The sequence below is a fragment of the Bidens hawaiensis genome, unplaced genomic scaffold (genome assembly GCF_021521415.1).
Source record: "Bidens hawaiensis isolate Kalapana, Puna unplaced genomic scaffold, B.hawaiensis_p1.1 tig00042428_1, whole genome shotgun sequence".
NCBI classification, from domain to species: Eukaryota; Viridiplantae; Streptophyta; class Magnoliopsida; order Asterales; family Asteraceae; genus Bidens; species Bidens hawaiensis.
In genome coordinates, this window is record NW_027497523.1 from 109425 (window position 1) to 125788 (window position 16364).

The 16364-nt window shown below is 35.0% G+C and overlaps 1 long non-coding RNA gene across 1 annotated transcript; it reads right to left on the minus strand.

Annotated features, from left to right (window-relative positions):
• Positions 1–14117: 14117 nt before the first annotated feature.
• Positions 14118–14637, minus strand: LOC143593642 (uncharacterized). Its single transcript, XR_013146146.1, has 3 exons — positions 14558–14637; positions 14289–14497; positions 14118–14216 (listed from the first exon to the last, which is right to left on the minus strand). It is a non-coding gene; the product is annotated as an uncharacterized LOC143593642 (long non-coding RNA).
• Positions 14638–16364: the final 1727 nt, after the last annotated feature.

The window sequence follows — 16364 nt, forward strand, 5'->3', positions numbered from 1 at the left end:
CTGTCCCATAGTCAAAAACTGATTCAACTATATATGGACCTGTCCATCGAGATTTCAATTTTCCTGGAAAAAGACGTAAACGAGCGTTGTATAACAGTACACGGTCGCCAGTTTGAAATTTTTTGTTTCCTTTCAAATGGGCGTCGTGTAGGCGTTTAGTCTTTTCCTTGTAAGACCAGGAATTTTCGTAGGCCAATGTCCTCAGTTCCTCGAGCTCACGAATTTAATCTTCCCGGTTTACGCCGGCGGACGTTAGATCAAAGTTCATTGCTCTGAGAGCCCAGTAGGCTTTGTGTTTTAATTCTACTGGTAGATGACATGCTTTCCCGTAAACGAGTTTGAAGGGTGTCGTTCCTATGGGGGTTTTGTATGCCGTCCTGAGGGCCCACAAAGCGTCATCTAACTTTTCTGCCCAATTTTTTCGATTCATTCCTATAGTTCTTTCTAAAATCCTTTTAATTCCTCGATTCGAGACCTCCACTTGCCCACTAGTCTGAGGGTGATATGGTGTTGCCAGTCGGTGGTGAATCCCATATCGTGCTAAGACTTTGTTCTTCAGAGCTTTGCAAAAGTGGGTACCTTTGTCGCTGATTAGGGCCTTTGGAGTGCCAAATCGTGAAATTAACCTTTTCAGAAGTCTTACAACCACTTGAGCATCGTTAGTGGGAAGAGCCTGTGCCTCTACCCATTTAGATACGTAATCAACTGCTACAAGGATTTCGAATGAGTTAGGAAATGGGCCCATGAAGTCTATTCCCCATACATCAAAGATCTCACAAAGTTGAATGCCCTTTTGAGCCATCTCATTTTTAGATGAGATGTTCCCGACTCTTTGACAAGCATCGCATGCTTGGATCAAAGTATGTGTATCTTTGTATATGGTGGGCCAGAAAAATCCTGCATCAAACACTTTTCTGACCGTAGTGGCGGTACCGTGGTGTCCACCAGTTGGTCCTTCATGACAGTGTTTGAGAATGTCTAAGGCCTCCTTGCCTGCTACGCACCTACGAATAACTTGATCAGCACCTATCCTAAACAAGAATGGGTCTTCCCAGAAGTAAAACTTATGGTCGGAGAAGAATTTCTTTCGCTGTTGATGAGTAAGTCCTTTTCTTAGGATTCTACAAGCTAGGTAGTTTGAGAAGTCGGCATACCAAGGACTTTCGTCTTTCTCTTCTATGACGGCTTGAATGTGCATGAGAATTTCATGTGGGAAATTATCGCTGATAATTTCTACGTGTTTTATATAACTATCAAGTAGAACAAAGCTTCTTCATAGATTTTAGATGGTAAAAAGAGTTTAGCTCATGATGATAAACATTAAGATGAATGATGATAACAAATACATGATTAAACTTGGAATGATCTAACCAAATGTAGATGAATCTTCCTTCTTAATGATGGTGATGATAGATGATGATGATGGTTGATGGTGATGACCTCCAAGCCTTCAAACTCTTCACTAAATCTTCTATGTGAGTGTTAGTGTGTGTTTTTATAAGAGAAAACTAGATAGAATTCTTTTCAAGGCACACCAAATGAATGCAACATGAGCCACTATTTATAGGCAATCTGGAGTGTGAAGCACGGCCCCGTGCTTATGTAGGAACGCCCCCGTGCATTTTTATGACATGTGCCAGATTTGTTTTCTCTCTTCTGAAAAGTGACCACGGCCCCGTGCTTACTGATGCACGGGCCCGTGCTTTTTTAGTGACATATGCTAATTCTTTTTGTCTTTTCTGGTAGACGTCCACGCCCTGTGGTTGAGAGGCACGGCCCCATGCTTTTGTTTCCACTTTTGGTCTTTGCTTGTAGATCTTTGTTTTTTATAGGTGTTTCAGAAGCATGGGGGCGTGTTTCTTGAGGCATAGAGGCGTGTTTTTGTGTTTTCTTGTGTTTTTCTTCTGTTTTTCTTCGTCTTTTTGCTTGTTTCTTAGTTGGGGCATGGTTTCACCTGAAATTATATTTTATTATGATAAGTAGCTTTTTATGCTATGTTATTTAATAGAAATTGCAGTTTTTAGAGATTATTTGATGCCGAAAAGATGTATATTTCTATGTACATCATTACTTGTATTCAATTTGTTTTTATGAACGAGATGTGTTGTTTATTGATTTATGAAATAAAATGAGTTATTTAAATATTGTCACTTTAAATAGTGTGTTGTGTAGTTGTCCAATCACGTTGCACCCCAGCATGTTCTGCCTTTGGTCGGGGTGTGACAGAAGTGTTGCTTCTTCTTCTTGGGCCAAAATTTAGGAATTGTATCTGCAACAAGAAGATTAATAATGTCAGCATACCAAGATAAAGTTGTAACAGGAAATAGTTGTTCATACGGAAATGACTCATTGATGGCCCTAGCATCTTCCTTCCTCATCTCCAATTAATCTGGATAAATGGTCCGCGACCAACATTCTTGCTCCGTTTCTTGTCCTGGATCTCCACATAAAACTCTTGAAGTAGCAAAATCCATCTGATCAAGCACGGCTTTGCATCCTTCTTTGCCATCAAATATTTCGCTGCACTATGATCTGAAAACACAAAACGCATGTGAATTGAATGCTCACAACTTTGATTACATATTGGTGTTTCACTTACTGTTACACATGCTTAAACATGTTAAACACATAATGACTTGATCACCATCTTAAAAGCCTACATTAATAAGAAACAAGTCTCAACACTCCATAGTAGTAATACTTGTGTTACTTATTCTAAAAATACCGAATTATAACTTGATATAAATGTAAGTAGATGTTTTTAATTAATTAAAAGCTGTCACATTTTCTCCCCTAATCAAAAGAATTTCAAAATCAAATATTTCTCTCCTCCCAATTTAATTCTTATCTAACTTAATGTCTCTAAGGGTTTGTTTGATATGATATGAAGAAAGGAATGAAATAGAGGAAGTGATAGAATGAACAAATAGATGGAATGATAATGGTGGCGGTGGTTGGTGATAGCCGCTGGGGGGTGGGGGTGGTAGTGGTCGTGGTGGTTTGAATTCTCTAGTGTTGTGTGAATATTATTTTTGTCAAGTTGGTTTTATAGTGGGTAATGGTCAAAATCCGGTGATTGAAAACTAAAGTTATTGAATATTTAAATTTTTAACAAAAAATATGAATGGTTGTAAATTGATTATCATACTTGTAATGTTTAACGGGAATGTTTTGGTTTTAATAAAAACCCTTGGACTATTCACGAAGCGAGAAAAGCATATGGTTAAGAGAAGTATGTTACTAACTGAAATTAAATTGATTACGGGGCATCTTGGCTATAGGACGTCAAAAGAACGAACAGTTGAGACGATAACGAGTTAACGACTGCCCATGTTAAGTAAGGCTAAGGTGAGTTTTTAAGACTTTAACCTTTATTAATTAATGTAACATTTGGTATGCAGAAATGGAGGATGGAATGGAATAAAATGGTCCAATATAGTCAATTTATTAATTAAGGGAATAAGTATGTTTGGTTGATCAATGTAATTTAATTACTACTTAGAAAAAAACACCCCATTTTCATTTCATCAATCCCTCATGTTTTGTTTTTCATCTCATTCACCCTACATCACCGCCATCACCCTCTCACCAACACCACCAACCGCCAACCAACACCATCACCGCTGCCACCCACCATCGCCAGCCACTACCGCTGTTATCGCCACCACCCTCCACCACCACAAATTGTTGTCACCTCCATCAACCATCGCCCCCGCCCTGCCAACATCGTCACCCACCACCATCGCCGCCACCCACTGCCAACAACCACCACCACTCGCAACATGCATCACCCCCAACCCTGGCCGCCACCACCATCACCGCCACCCACCACCACCACCATCGCCAGCCACCTCCACCGTTATCACCGCCAGCACCCACCTTCAACCACCATTATCTCATGTCACCCACCACCACCTACCATCGCCAATCACCACCCACCAACGCCAACACCATCATCGCCACCGGCCACTGCCACTCACTACCATTTTAGTTTTAATTTTTTGTCTTTTCTTGTCGACCAAACAACGCAAGGTGATGATTCATTTCATTTTTAAGTGGTGACAAAACATTTTATTGGAATGGTAATAACTCATTCCATTAATTTGCTCATTTTATTACCACGTTCATTTGATTTCTTTGTTCATTCTATTAACATATATGAAAGAGTGAAGTTTGGCGACCACGATCGATAAACACAAAGAAGAATTTAGATCATAAGTTCGATATTTGTAATTCTCATTAGCTCGAAAATTACAATTTTGAAAACAGACAATGATATAACCCGCAAGCTCGTGTATATATACTAGTTTAAACATGAAAACCCTAATTAGACTAGAAAATAAATTTTTTATTATACTCAAATACTAATTAGTACAAACATATTTAAACAATAATTATTAAATAAATTCCTTGTTATCCAAGTCATTGGCTGGACTTGTTAACCAAGTAATTTATTAATTCCATGTAAACCAAGTTACGTGCTCAACTTGATAAACAGACACCAACTCATCATAGGCTCGATGAGTCGATCCGATGGAAATTACGTCCAACAAAGAGACCCCGAAATGTTTTGAGTTGGAATGCATCTCTAAATATCACCAACACCCTTAGGTAGGTCTTGAACGAGAGAGGAAATAGAAAAAAAAAAGCGCTCTCTTAGGAATAGTGAAGCAAGGAATCCAAGGCATAATTTGAAACACAGATCGGTTATAATCTTAGTGGGTTGTATTTGACACATTTGAAACATCATATGTGATGCTCATATGCTGGTTATAATTATAAAAATGATAATTGTGTGGTTACTATTTAAATATTCAATTCCGGCATCGGTGGTTTTCAATAACCTACCAATATTTTCATAAGTGTTTTCATATTCATTAATTAATTTGGAATGGGTGATTTAAAAACTTTTAGAAAAAACAAGTCCGGTGGAGTTGAAAATGAGCAATAAAGCTTAAATCCATCCATCATCCTCTACTACTTTCAATGGATCTTATATAAAATACGAACTCCTTAACTTCTTGTTTACGCAAACCTTTTTGTCTCTAAACCTTTTGATGTATGTGATCTATTTTGTTCTTGTTTAATGATATTTGATTTCTCTAATTACTTAAAAGTTGTGCATACTCATTATTGTAGTATAATTCTCGTAACAAATAATAAGATTGATACACTAATATGTACATTTTGCTTGTACTCAATACTATACATTTGCATATTTAGCAAATCAACCAATTATTAGTATGTGTAAAGAAGTTGGGTTATCCCACTATATATATTTATGGGTAAGTTGACATACAATAATCGTTTAACGTACATTAGATACGCGAATGCATTCATGTTTAAAAAAACAAGTATGTTCAAGTCAAATTCCATAACCTAAAACGTTCAAGGTTAAAACCTATAACGCTCAAGCTTATAACTTGATATTTACAAGGCTAAACCCCATCACGCAAAGTCAAATTTAATCGGTTGAAAGGAAAATTAGCACCCCATTTCGTAAGCCCATTCAAGATCCTCGGAAGGATTGGAAACGTGGCTCATAGACTTGAGTTACCGGGAGAACTTACCGGTGTCCATCCGACCTTTCATGTCTCGAACCTCAAAGATGCTTAGCCGAAGGCAATCTTCACATACCCCTCGACGAAGTGCGTATCAAAGAGAAAATGCAAATGATTGAAAGACCGGTTGAAATCATATATCGTAATGAGAAACGAACCAAGCGAAGCCGCATCCGGTTAATTAAAGCCCGTTGAGAATCACGATGCGACGCATAATTTACATGGGAATGCGAAGATGTTATGAAAGAAAAGTACATACATCTCTTTGTTGCGGCTATTTTCTAATTTCGGGACAAATTTTCCATAAGTAGGGAATACTGTGACGCTCGTCATTTCCGGTTCGCATTTGTATTGTAAATCCGGCCCATTTTTGTGACATTCGTCAATTTCAGGTCTCGATTCGTATTCATTTTGTAAAATTTATTTATGTAAACCGACCCGTTTTGTAAACCAAAGCTTCCGATATAATCGAAATGATGGATTTTATGTTACAATATTGTTTTACACTTGTTGGGTCTTGAAAACATCCTTTTCGGTCCTTAAAACTCCTTAAAAATGACTTAAACAAAACTTTGGGGACTATTAACCAAAAACTTGTTTGACCATTTCAACAACCACATGCATCTTTACCCTATTTGTATGAACCATACTCTTAACATTATAAAAGCAAGGCTCCATACACCACTTTGGTTGTTCATCTTCTCCAAACTCTCTCTCAAATCCAAGTATTCATCTTCAACATTTTTGATATTTTGACTACTTAAGGTCAAACCAAAGCTAACCTTGTTTTAACAAATTCTTATTACTTGAAGCTTGATGTTACAACATATATATATAATACACACCCCTTGTTACTTTTGGTAGTTACTTCTCCGACTCCGATTAGTTAAGTTTCGGACCTCGTACGGCAAGACTTCATGGAAGACTTCGTGTTCTTGATATATATACACCCACATAACTTGTTGCACATATTACTCTTGTTTAATTTATGCTCTCTTTTTAGTTTATTTGTCATATTTATGACGTTCCATGGTGTGGGATTGTATAGACTAACCTCGGTTTAACCATAAATAGTCCAAACCGGAAACCAAACTTTTGCTTACTAGTTTTGTTAAAATAGTTGTTTAAACATATTTAATGTTAGATTTGAGTTTCAAAAATCATTTTTACAAGTTCTTCGATATTAAGCATGTGGAATCCATCTATGAACTCGTTAAGAGATGGAAACCGAACCAAACCGAAACTTTTGCTTAAAAGACTTGTTGTTAACTTTTTAGTTGTAAAACTTAAATATTTTTCATTTATAAATTATTATACAAGATCTATGATATTTGGGCATGTGGAAACCATCAAGGAACATATTGTGAGATGGAAAACGAACCAATCCGATTTTTACTCGCTTAAGACACACAAGTGTGTTTTTAGCTATCAAGACTTGTATAATTTTTTAAAAAATAGTTTACAAACTGATTTTGATTATTTTCTTAAGTACTTGGAATTGTTGGATCCAACTTGATCTCATAACATAGTTTGGACCGACAAAACCGAACACTCGCTTAACGTACGTTGTTAGTTCTAAAACAATAGATCTACCTACTTGGTTAAGTCTTATAAAGTTTTATTGAGTTATCTCATAATATTCATTTTTTTTTGGAAAGTTGACTTTGGGTTTGGTCAATTATCAAGAACCGAACCAACAACCTGAACACTCGTTAAAGACCCGTTTTAGTATCTTTATCCCAATGGAACTTGCATTTTAGCATTTTTCCCACCTTATTACTTAACATTGGTTAAGTAAATATTAAGGTTAGATACTTTAACCCGGTTTCGAGCAAACTTACATTTTTTAAGGGTTATATTTATAAATTCTTAGATAGTTACCTTTTAAACCTTGAACTTTAATTGTTTACTTTTTGCAACAATTATTTTATTTAAAGATCTTCAAGACAACCTTTCTAAATCCAAGACTTTTTTTTGTTTAGGCTTCATACGTTAAACCCGTTAGTCCGACAAATCTTTAAATTACCAACTTTTCAAGTTTATTACTTGAACGTGAGTACATTCATCCCCCGTTTTCCATCTTTTGTTTTTGGAGTGACATTTCATACTTATTCAAATTAAATGCTTTATATTTGAGTCTTAAACCACAAACGTTATTGTATACTATACTTAAATAAATGCTCGATTTGGTGTTCTATGCTTACATGATTATATGCTTATGTGTTTACCTCTTTTGGGGAGTTGAATCATAAATCCGTGAACTATATGGTATTCTCTTATAGCGCGGTGTCGTTAATGTATTCTTATTAACGACCTCATGAAATCCGAATCTATTTGGTATTCTCTTATAGACGGTGCCGCTAATGTATTATTATTTGCGATCTCATATTATCCAAATTATAGCTATTTATTTGTTGTTTTGTATACAAGATTGTGGCTTTTCTTATTCTATACATATTGTTCAAAACCTATGAATTGCTCACCAACCTTTGCGTTGACAAACTTTATTTTATGAAATGTTACAGGCTTGCATTTAGGTTGATGTTGGATGCTTGGAGAAAACGTCACAAATACCTTTAGGATATTAGTAACAATGAACAATATTTGATTTGCTACATTTTGTGATATGTTGTTGTATTCGACTTATAATACTGTTATGTGACATTTTCGATGTTGTGAAATGAAATAAGTTTGTTAAATATTGTCGCTTTAAATAGTGTCATGCGCTTATGGGCAATCGTTACACCTCGGCATGTTCCGCCTTTGGTCGGGGTGTGACAATTTTTGCTTTCGGATCATTGGATATTAATAAAATGATGAATTTTATGTTATAATCATGTTTCATATTTGTCCTATTTCGTTCCAAAGTCTTTAACATTGCTTAAAACGCTTATATTATGCTCAAAACGACCTAAAACGGACTAAAGAAACTTAAATTGCAAAAAAAAAACGCTTATATTATACAAATGGTTGTTTTTGGGGAGTTTACTCTCTTAACTTTCTTATTTGAGTTTGGACATGGAAATTTTACTTTATTTTAGTTCTATATTTTACTTTATTTTAGTTATATGGTTTTGGACATGTGGTAACCGTCCTCGGTCTCATATCGAGTCAATGACCGACCAAAACCGAACACTCGTTTAAGCACTTTATTTAACTTTTGAACAAACATTTGTATTAAACACTCTAGATATGAGTTTTTCTTTATATTTTATTTATTATATGGTTGATTTGGAAGTGTAGAACAAATCTTGTCTTGAACCCAAGTTTTTGGTAAAAACCGAGTAAAACCGAACACTCATCTTAACGAGTTAGTCAATGTTCAAATCAACCAAAAGTTTAACCTATATTTTTAGTGATGTTTTACTTTATTTAACTCATATTACTTAAAATTCTGAAAGTGTTGAACAAATCTTGGCTTAAACCAAGTTACGGGTAAAAACCGAGTCAAAGTCGAACTACTCGTATTAACGAGCTAGTCACCGTTTAAAACACCAAAAATCTTTCCTAACCTTTTTAACTTATGTTTCACTTTATAGTACTTATATTTCTAATATTAGGGTATGTCGGAACCAAATTTAGTTTTTATACTAAGATCGGGCCGATATACACTCGCTTAAACCCGAGATTGGACTTTATTTAATAAAAATTCTCAAACTTGTTTAAGCTACTGATTTTATTGAAGTCATTCATATATTTAAACATTTTGGTAAGTTAGATTTGGATTTTGTACCTTATCAAGTCTCGAACCAACTAAACCGAACAAATCTTTAAAAGTCGGATCTTGATGATTACATTAGCGGGATCGTACACACTAGCACTAAACAAACTCCTTATGTAAAACTTAACAAAGGTTGAGTCAAACTAAACATAAAGACCCGGTTTCATGTAAATCTCATTTCTTTTATTGTAGACTTTATTTAACCGCATTTTGTAAAATATGACTTAAATTCCCAAAAACCCAAACCTTGTTTTTCTGAACTATTATACCATTTATATTCTATCTTTAAGACTCAATATTAACTCAAGGTCTTTCAATCTATGACACACACGTTAAACCGTTGGGCTCGCTTTCTTGAAGATTTTATTCTAACTATTTCTTCATCAACCTCACTTTTCCCAAATGAATAATTTCATCCATATTTTCTCTTTTATACTTTGGGGGTAGCTTGCATACTTACTCAAACAAAAATGATTTAAGAATTATATCTCAAACCACAAACTCTAGTTTATGTGTTACTTAGAATAATGCCCGATTGTGTGTTATATGACTCGTATGATTAATTGCTAAATGTCTATTGCTTTTGTTGGTTGGCATCATCCTCTTCTTCAATACCTATAATTACACGATGCACCTTGTAATTTGGTAGTTTTACCTATTAGAAAGGAGCCTCGTTTAATTATGAATTATATATTGTTGCTATTATTTACGGTTTCACATATGAGTTGTGGATTTTTGCCTCATGTTATATATATAAAAAATCATGGAATTGCTCACCAACATACGTGTTGACAAAATATATTTTATGCAACGTTACAGGTTTAATAATTGGCTGAGTGAAGAATGGAAGATGTTAGTTTATTTTGGGAGGTTGGTGGTATTGTTTTTCAGGGGAACGCCCAAGCCAGACTCTGAAGCCAGCGTGGGCTCGGTTAACATAACATAGTCTGGTCAGAAACTCGAAATGGTTCAACGAGGCTCTTCAAATTAAAGAGTATGATGACCTAAACACAAAAAAGAAATTTGTCATTCTAAAAAAAAAGGAAATGGGTTGGTGTTGGGTCAAGCAAACGAGTTTTGATATGTGCCACACGTGTCCCATCATGCCATGTCACCCATGATTTTTTATAATTCCCATGCATAACAAATCGTAGAGTAGTGCCTGCAATCTATGTCTTTATTTTCTGTATTAGTTTTGCTTTTGTTTAAAATAGCGGTAGTTGGTCTTTCTACTCTATAAGCCTATAATTCTATAAAAGGCAAGTACGTTTGATGTTTTAAAGAGGGATATTATGAAGAGAAATGTCGAATTATTTATCTTATTTCTTTAGAATCTATTTATTAATTAAAAGATTAGTCATCTCGAATCGGCTTACTATCAGGTTTGCTGGTTGACCTTGTTATCCCATCTATTTTTTAAAACATTGGTTTTATGTGATAGATTAAATTGATAATCTTATGCCTCAAAGGTTAAGCCTAAAGAGGAAATTGACATAAGATGTTAAAAATAAAATATACCTGCTTTATATAAATATAGATTAGAATCTAAATTTTTTTAATATCTGAAAATAATAAAAAAAAAAAAAGTTTAAAAAACTTTCGTGTCAAAAGGGTCGTGATTGGGCCAACAGATGAATATGCTGATTGTATTTGGACCCAACATGTTTTGGTGTTAATGAATATTTTTGTGTCAAAAGGGTCGTGATTGGTTTTATGTGTTAGTGTTAGAACTAAGGACCCAACATGTTTTGGTGGGTATTTGAGTACGGACTAGTTTTAAACATTTTTACGACGGGCATGGTGTTTAGGTGATATAGATACCCAATTAAGCCAAATTAAACAATTTCTTTGTATTTTTCTTCAGTTTTGAGTTATTTTAAAAAATTAAAATTTTAATTGGAAATTCCCAGGGTGGTTTATTCAGTTTTGAATTTTTTTCGCTACCTGAAAACCGAGATGATCCGAATCAGAAATGTGTTTAAGCTAACCGAATTTAGCCGGTTAAACCAATTTATTTGTTGCCAGAATTGACTGTTGGGAACCGAACCAAATTCGGTTAGTTTTTTTTTCCGGTTACAAATACGGTTCAGTTTTCAGGTTTTTTCGGTTTTCGGTTCTTTTGCACAAATTAGCGGGTATACCGTGTTTCATAATTCGGAATAGTGGTCATTTTCTTGGTGATTTGGTGACTAAATTGATTGCATATTGTTGATTAAACAAGCCAACCAATTGATCATTTAATAAGGGTGTGTGTGTGAAACAGAAAAACCAATCCGAAGCCAAAAAAGCCGAACTGAAATAACGGAACCTATATGAAAACCGACAGTTTGCTTTTTATGTTTTCATAAAAACTGAAGTTCCGGTTTGGTTTCACTGTTGTGTGTAATTAAACGCGAACCGAAGTCATGATTTTTCATATTTTATTTTGAATTTTAAGTAATTTATAAGAATTTAATAAACGGTGTAACCCACGTATTGTAGCTCAAATGTATAATAATCAATTAATTATAATTTATTTATTAAAAAAAACATTTAGGCCCAAATTCATTATTTTGAGACATTTTTTTGCCTCACAAATTTCAAGTCCAAATGGAAAAACTGAAAAAAGCGAAAGCCAAAACTGAACGGTTTTCAAAAACATAATAACTGAAATCTGTTTTTTGGTTTGAGCCCAAAATTTAAAGCCCATATGGCAAACCGAAAAAGCTGCTTTTAGAACTCAAAATCCGAAATTTTGGTTTTTGGTTTGGTTTGAGCACAAAACCGAACCATGGCACCCGCTCATGAAACATGTTGATAAATCAGCAAAAAGAGCTAACGCTTTTTTATTTTGATTTCTGCAGTATAATGATACTGGATCACCATAAAACGGCACTCAAAGTGATTGAAGATGGTGAGTTTGATAATAAAAGTAATGATATTATGTTGCACTAATGATTTTCTGCAGTTGTTATCTTTGGATGTTGAACATCTGACCGATCAAGGTATCGTGAGCTTATCGCAGAAGCAGGCTTTGATAAACGAGGTTCTGCAGTTTTTTAACCGTGTGGTATTATCAATACATGAAGTGAATTTTTGTAAACTTTTTTATTTTGGTATAGGGGCATAGGCGCGGTAGTTTACAGAGTACCCGAGCTCAAAGATGACTAGATATTAAAAATAAGCCTTAGAAGTATAGACAACGAAGACACGCCATCTTCCTCATTCACAAATTTCACTACTAAACTGTTTTAAAAGAGATTTATGACATTTTTTCATTAAGTACAGAAACACGGAGGTGGCAGCCATCGAAATGCGAGTTCGTTCATGCCAGCTTTTTGAGCAATGGAAAGTATTAGGCTCGGTTTTCACTAGTTGAATTGTAACAAGTAAATGAAATGAAACTTTGGGGATTTGTATAAGAGCACGTGTTACACCTCAAAACTTATAAAAGATAAAAAGGTGTTACGAAAACTCACATGGATGTTGATTTCGAGAGATGAGTTAAAAAGAGATAAGCGAGTGATTCAGCACGACCAACTAGCCTAGATAAAATAAGATACTAGTTTTAATGTCAATCTGAAATGAGTTAATATGAATTTTCTAAGGTTCGGTTCATGATTTGGGGTTTCTTGATATGTTTGTTAAATAAATGAGTTATTAGAAAAGTAGTTATGTGATTAACGAGTTTAAAGTTTAAACCATTGCAGTTCAGTTTTTAACGAAAATTTAGTTGAAATATGTCTAGTCAAGCTTTGGTGGTTTCGGTTTGATTAAAATAAACGAACCAAAGTAAGATGGTAAAACAAGTAAATTAAAGTAAGTAAACCAAAGGTGCGAACGGTGGGACTTGAACCCGGGTCTAGGTTTGGTTTCGGGTCCAACACGTTTATAATATTTACTGAAACAATTCAAACAAAAGATTCAAGTTCTGATTTTACAAAATTTGGTTTATTAAGAAAAACCCCAAATTTACAAACATAAGCCTTAGAGCGAATAAGATGAATTTGGAAGATCGAACACCTTTATCAATAGAAATTGACATAGGATATTCGTTCCAGAGATGTAACATAGAATAATCGCCCGGCTTGCGGTGCGCACATATAATGTGTATATGTGTGAACCCTCGGGGTGGGCAAAAGTGAAGTTGGACTAATTTTGACGTTATTTTACTAATCTCGTGAAAATAACATTAAAAGTAACGGAAGGTTAATCAGGCATCATGTGGTGGCGCTGATAGCCGAAAGACAAGGGCACATGCACCAATTGGCGGTGTCCCGATGGTTGAGTGTTATGTGTCTTATGTCCAAAGCTTGATGAAAAACTACTATCGAGCCGGGGGTCTCATCGGAAACAGCCTCTCTATTACTACGGGGTAGAGGTAAGGCTGTCTACATCTTACCCTCCTCAGACCCTACCATAGCTTTGCTATTGGTGGGATATACTGAGTACGACGATGAGATGTAACATAGAATAAATATGATCAACGGTTGATGATTGACTATTCGAATTACATCAAACGAACCTAGAGAAATATCCGCCAACATTATTTAACCCGGTTAACCCATGAAAATTAACACTTGGTTGGGTTTAAAACATAGAATGAAAATCAATATGCCACTTCAAAAGAAACCATAATAATCCAACATCATAACAGTGAAAGAAATCAACACATAAAAACTAAAACAGTACCTACAATTCTGATTATCTGATTACTGTACACATTAACACCTAATCTATGTAAACTTACTTGTCTAAGTCCAAGTGTTTATAGCAACCATGGGCTAGCAATATTCTTTAATGCCTAGGTCTTTACACACTTGGATCACTGCTTCAATCAAAATGCCTCTGAAGTTCTTTCGGTGTGTAGGCCGTATTGAAATTTTCAACTGACTTAGCGCTTCAACATCCCCGACCAGAATCTTTGGGTTGGGGCACTGTCATTTGCAATGTGGCTGCAATAATAACAAAGTTAAAAATAATTTTGTGGTGGTTATTAAAAAAAAAAAAGAATATTTTGTGTGTACCTTCTTATGTGTTTCTTTAATTGGGTAATCTTTTCCGGAGGAGTCCTTACGGGCACGCAAAAATCAACGGCATCCTCAAGGTCCGGACTACGGTGATAATTTGCTATTGGTTTTGTGGCCAATAAACTATTATCGTATGTAATTATTATTTTGTTGTTTTCCGGTATCAAGAAATCTGTTGTCAGTATGCGCATCTTCTGAACAATCAACTGCCAATCAGCATGTTCATAGTAAATAAGTTACACAAGTTGATATATATATATAGTTACCTGGACACCATCGATCTCACATAGATCACCGACCTCATACGGATGCGTCACAAATAAAAATACGATGCCCATGAAAGCGGAGCTGCCGAAGAGAAACACGGGCAATAGAACGCTTGTGCATAGGAACACGACAACATAAGGATGAACTAGCTCAAGTACTCTCAGGCAAATGGCAACTATCATAACTCCAACCATAAAGCTAAGTATACAGTGGAGTTTGTTTCCAGCTACATTTATGTCTTTGAGAGACAGGGAAAGGGCCTTTTGGTCTCGGTAGACATGGAGCTGAAAGAAAGAACATATTAAATGAGTTTTAACTTATTAAGTGTAAATTAATAATATATATTATTTTATACATAAAATTATAATAGAAAAAAAATATAAAAAATAATTATAATTATATAAAAAAATAATTGATAAATAGTAAATCGGCCGAGCCGAGCTCAAGCTTGAAATCTACTCACGATCCGAGCTCGAGCTTTGAAAATAGAGCTCAAAACGAGCCAAGCTCGAGCTCTGTGTAAGTTAAACGAGCCGAGCTCGGGCACGGCTTGTTTGCACCCCTCAAGCTTGAAAATCTACTCAAGAACGCCTGCCTGATGAGTTGTTAACTAAATTACAAACACAAGGTCCGTCTTTGGGAGCGTTACAATAGCGTGCGGTTAAAGGACCTGAAGCATAATTAAGGTTTTTTGCGGTCCCCTATTTTTAATTATATCTATGGTGTTAACAGATTAGTTAATGGCGAGTTGTTAAAACTTAAAAGAGTCAACTTGAAAAGTCAACAGTCGTTTTATGTTTACATGGTTGTAAAAAAACAAAAATATATTTTATTAAACAAATAGATTCATGTGCAAGATTGAGTCTTAAACTTTCGGTTTGACATGTTATTAGATAATAGTTAGATCTCGAACTTACTGTATTTAGTTTCAAACTGACAGCATGTATTAAATGCAGGTTTAAAATTTTATGTTGGGTTAAAACAACAATTTTTTTTTTTAATATTAGTTGCAGGGTTAAATTGTTATGGTTTGTACGAACCACAACATACAACTATATTGAAGATTAAATGTAAATAATATGAACCACAAAATTCAACTATACTGTGAACTTACCACCCAGCTTTTAAAAACTTCTTTACTGACTCCGGTTGTCTCAGGTTCTCCATCAAAAAGCCGTATTGTCTTTAACGCTTCATCCTCCCTCAGAAACCGCATCAGATCGGCTGTATATATACGCCTGTCCAAAAAAAATTACAAAATTGTGAGAATTAACATAAATGTAACTTGTGTTATGTAATATTCTCATGGTTAAGGAGCTAAAAGAGTAACACTGTAATATTAGTCCTGATTTCACTTTGGTGCTAATTCAATACTAATACTAATACTAACTTCAGCTGATCAAGGAATCACGACTAATAAGTTCGGTATTGTCAAGTTTTTCAGTATTTGTGTATTTGACTGCAAATGTGGTTAACGGGTCAAGGTTTAGTTAATGGTCGAAAAAGAAGTTTTGACTATTAAAAGTCAAACGGGTCTGTTCTGAGATTCTGGTGCAAAAGAAACCTGTTTTTTGCAAATTCTATCAGAAGATTAGACAACAAGCTACATGGGAAAATTTGAGAAACCATTCAAATTTAAGTTAGACAGTCCCATTAACTGTGTACACAAAGTCAAACTGATAAATGAACTAAATTGACTAAGTCAAAGGCATCTGCAATGCATCTGGGATTCTGGTCCACTAAATGAAATTGCTACTTAATAATCAACAAGACCCTTTTAGTAATCAATTGCTGAACCGTTGGTCG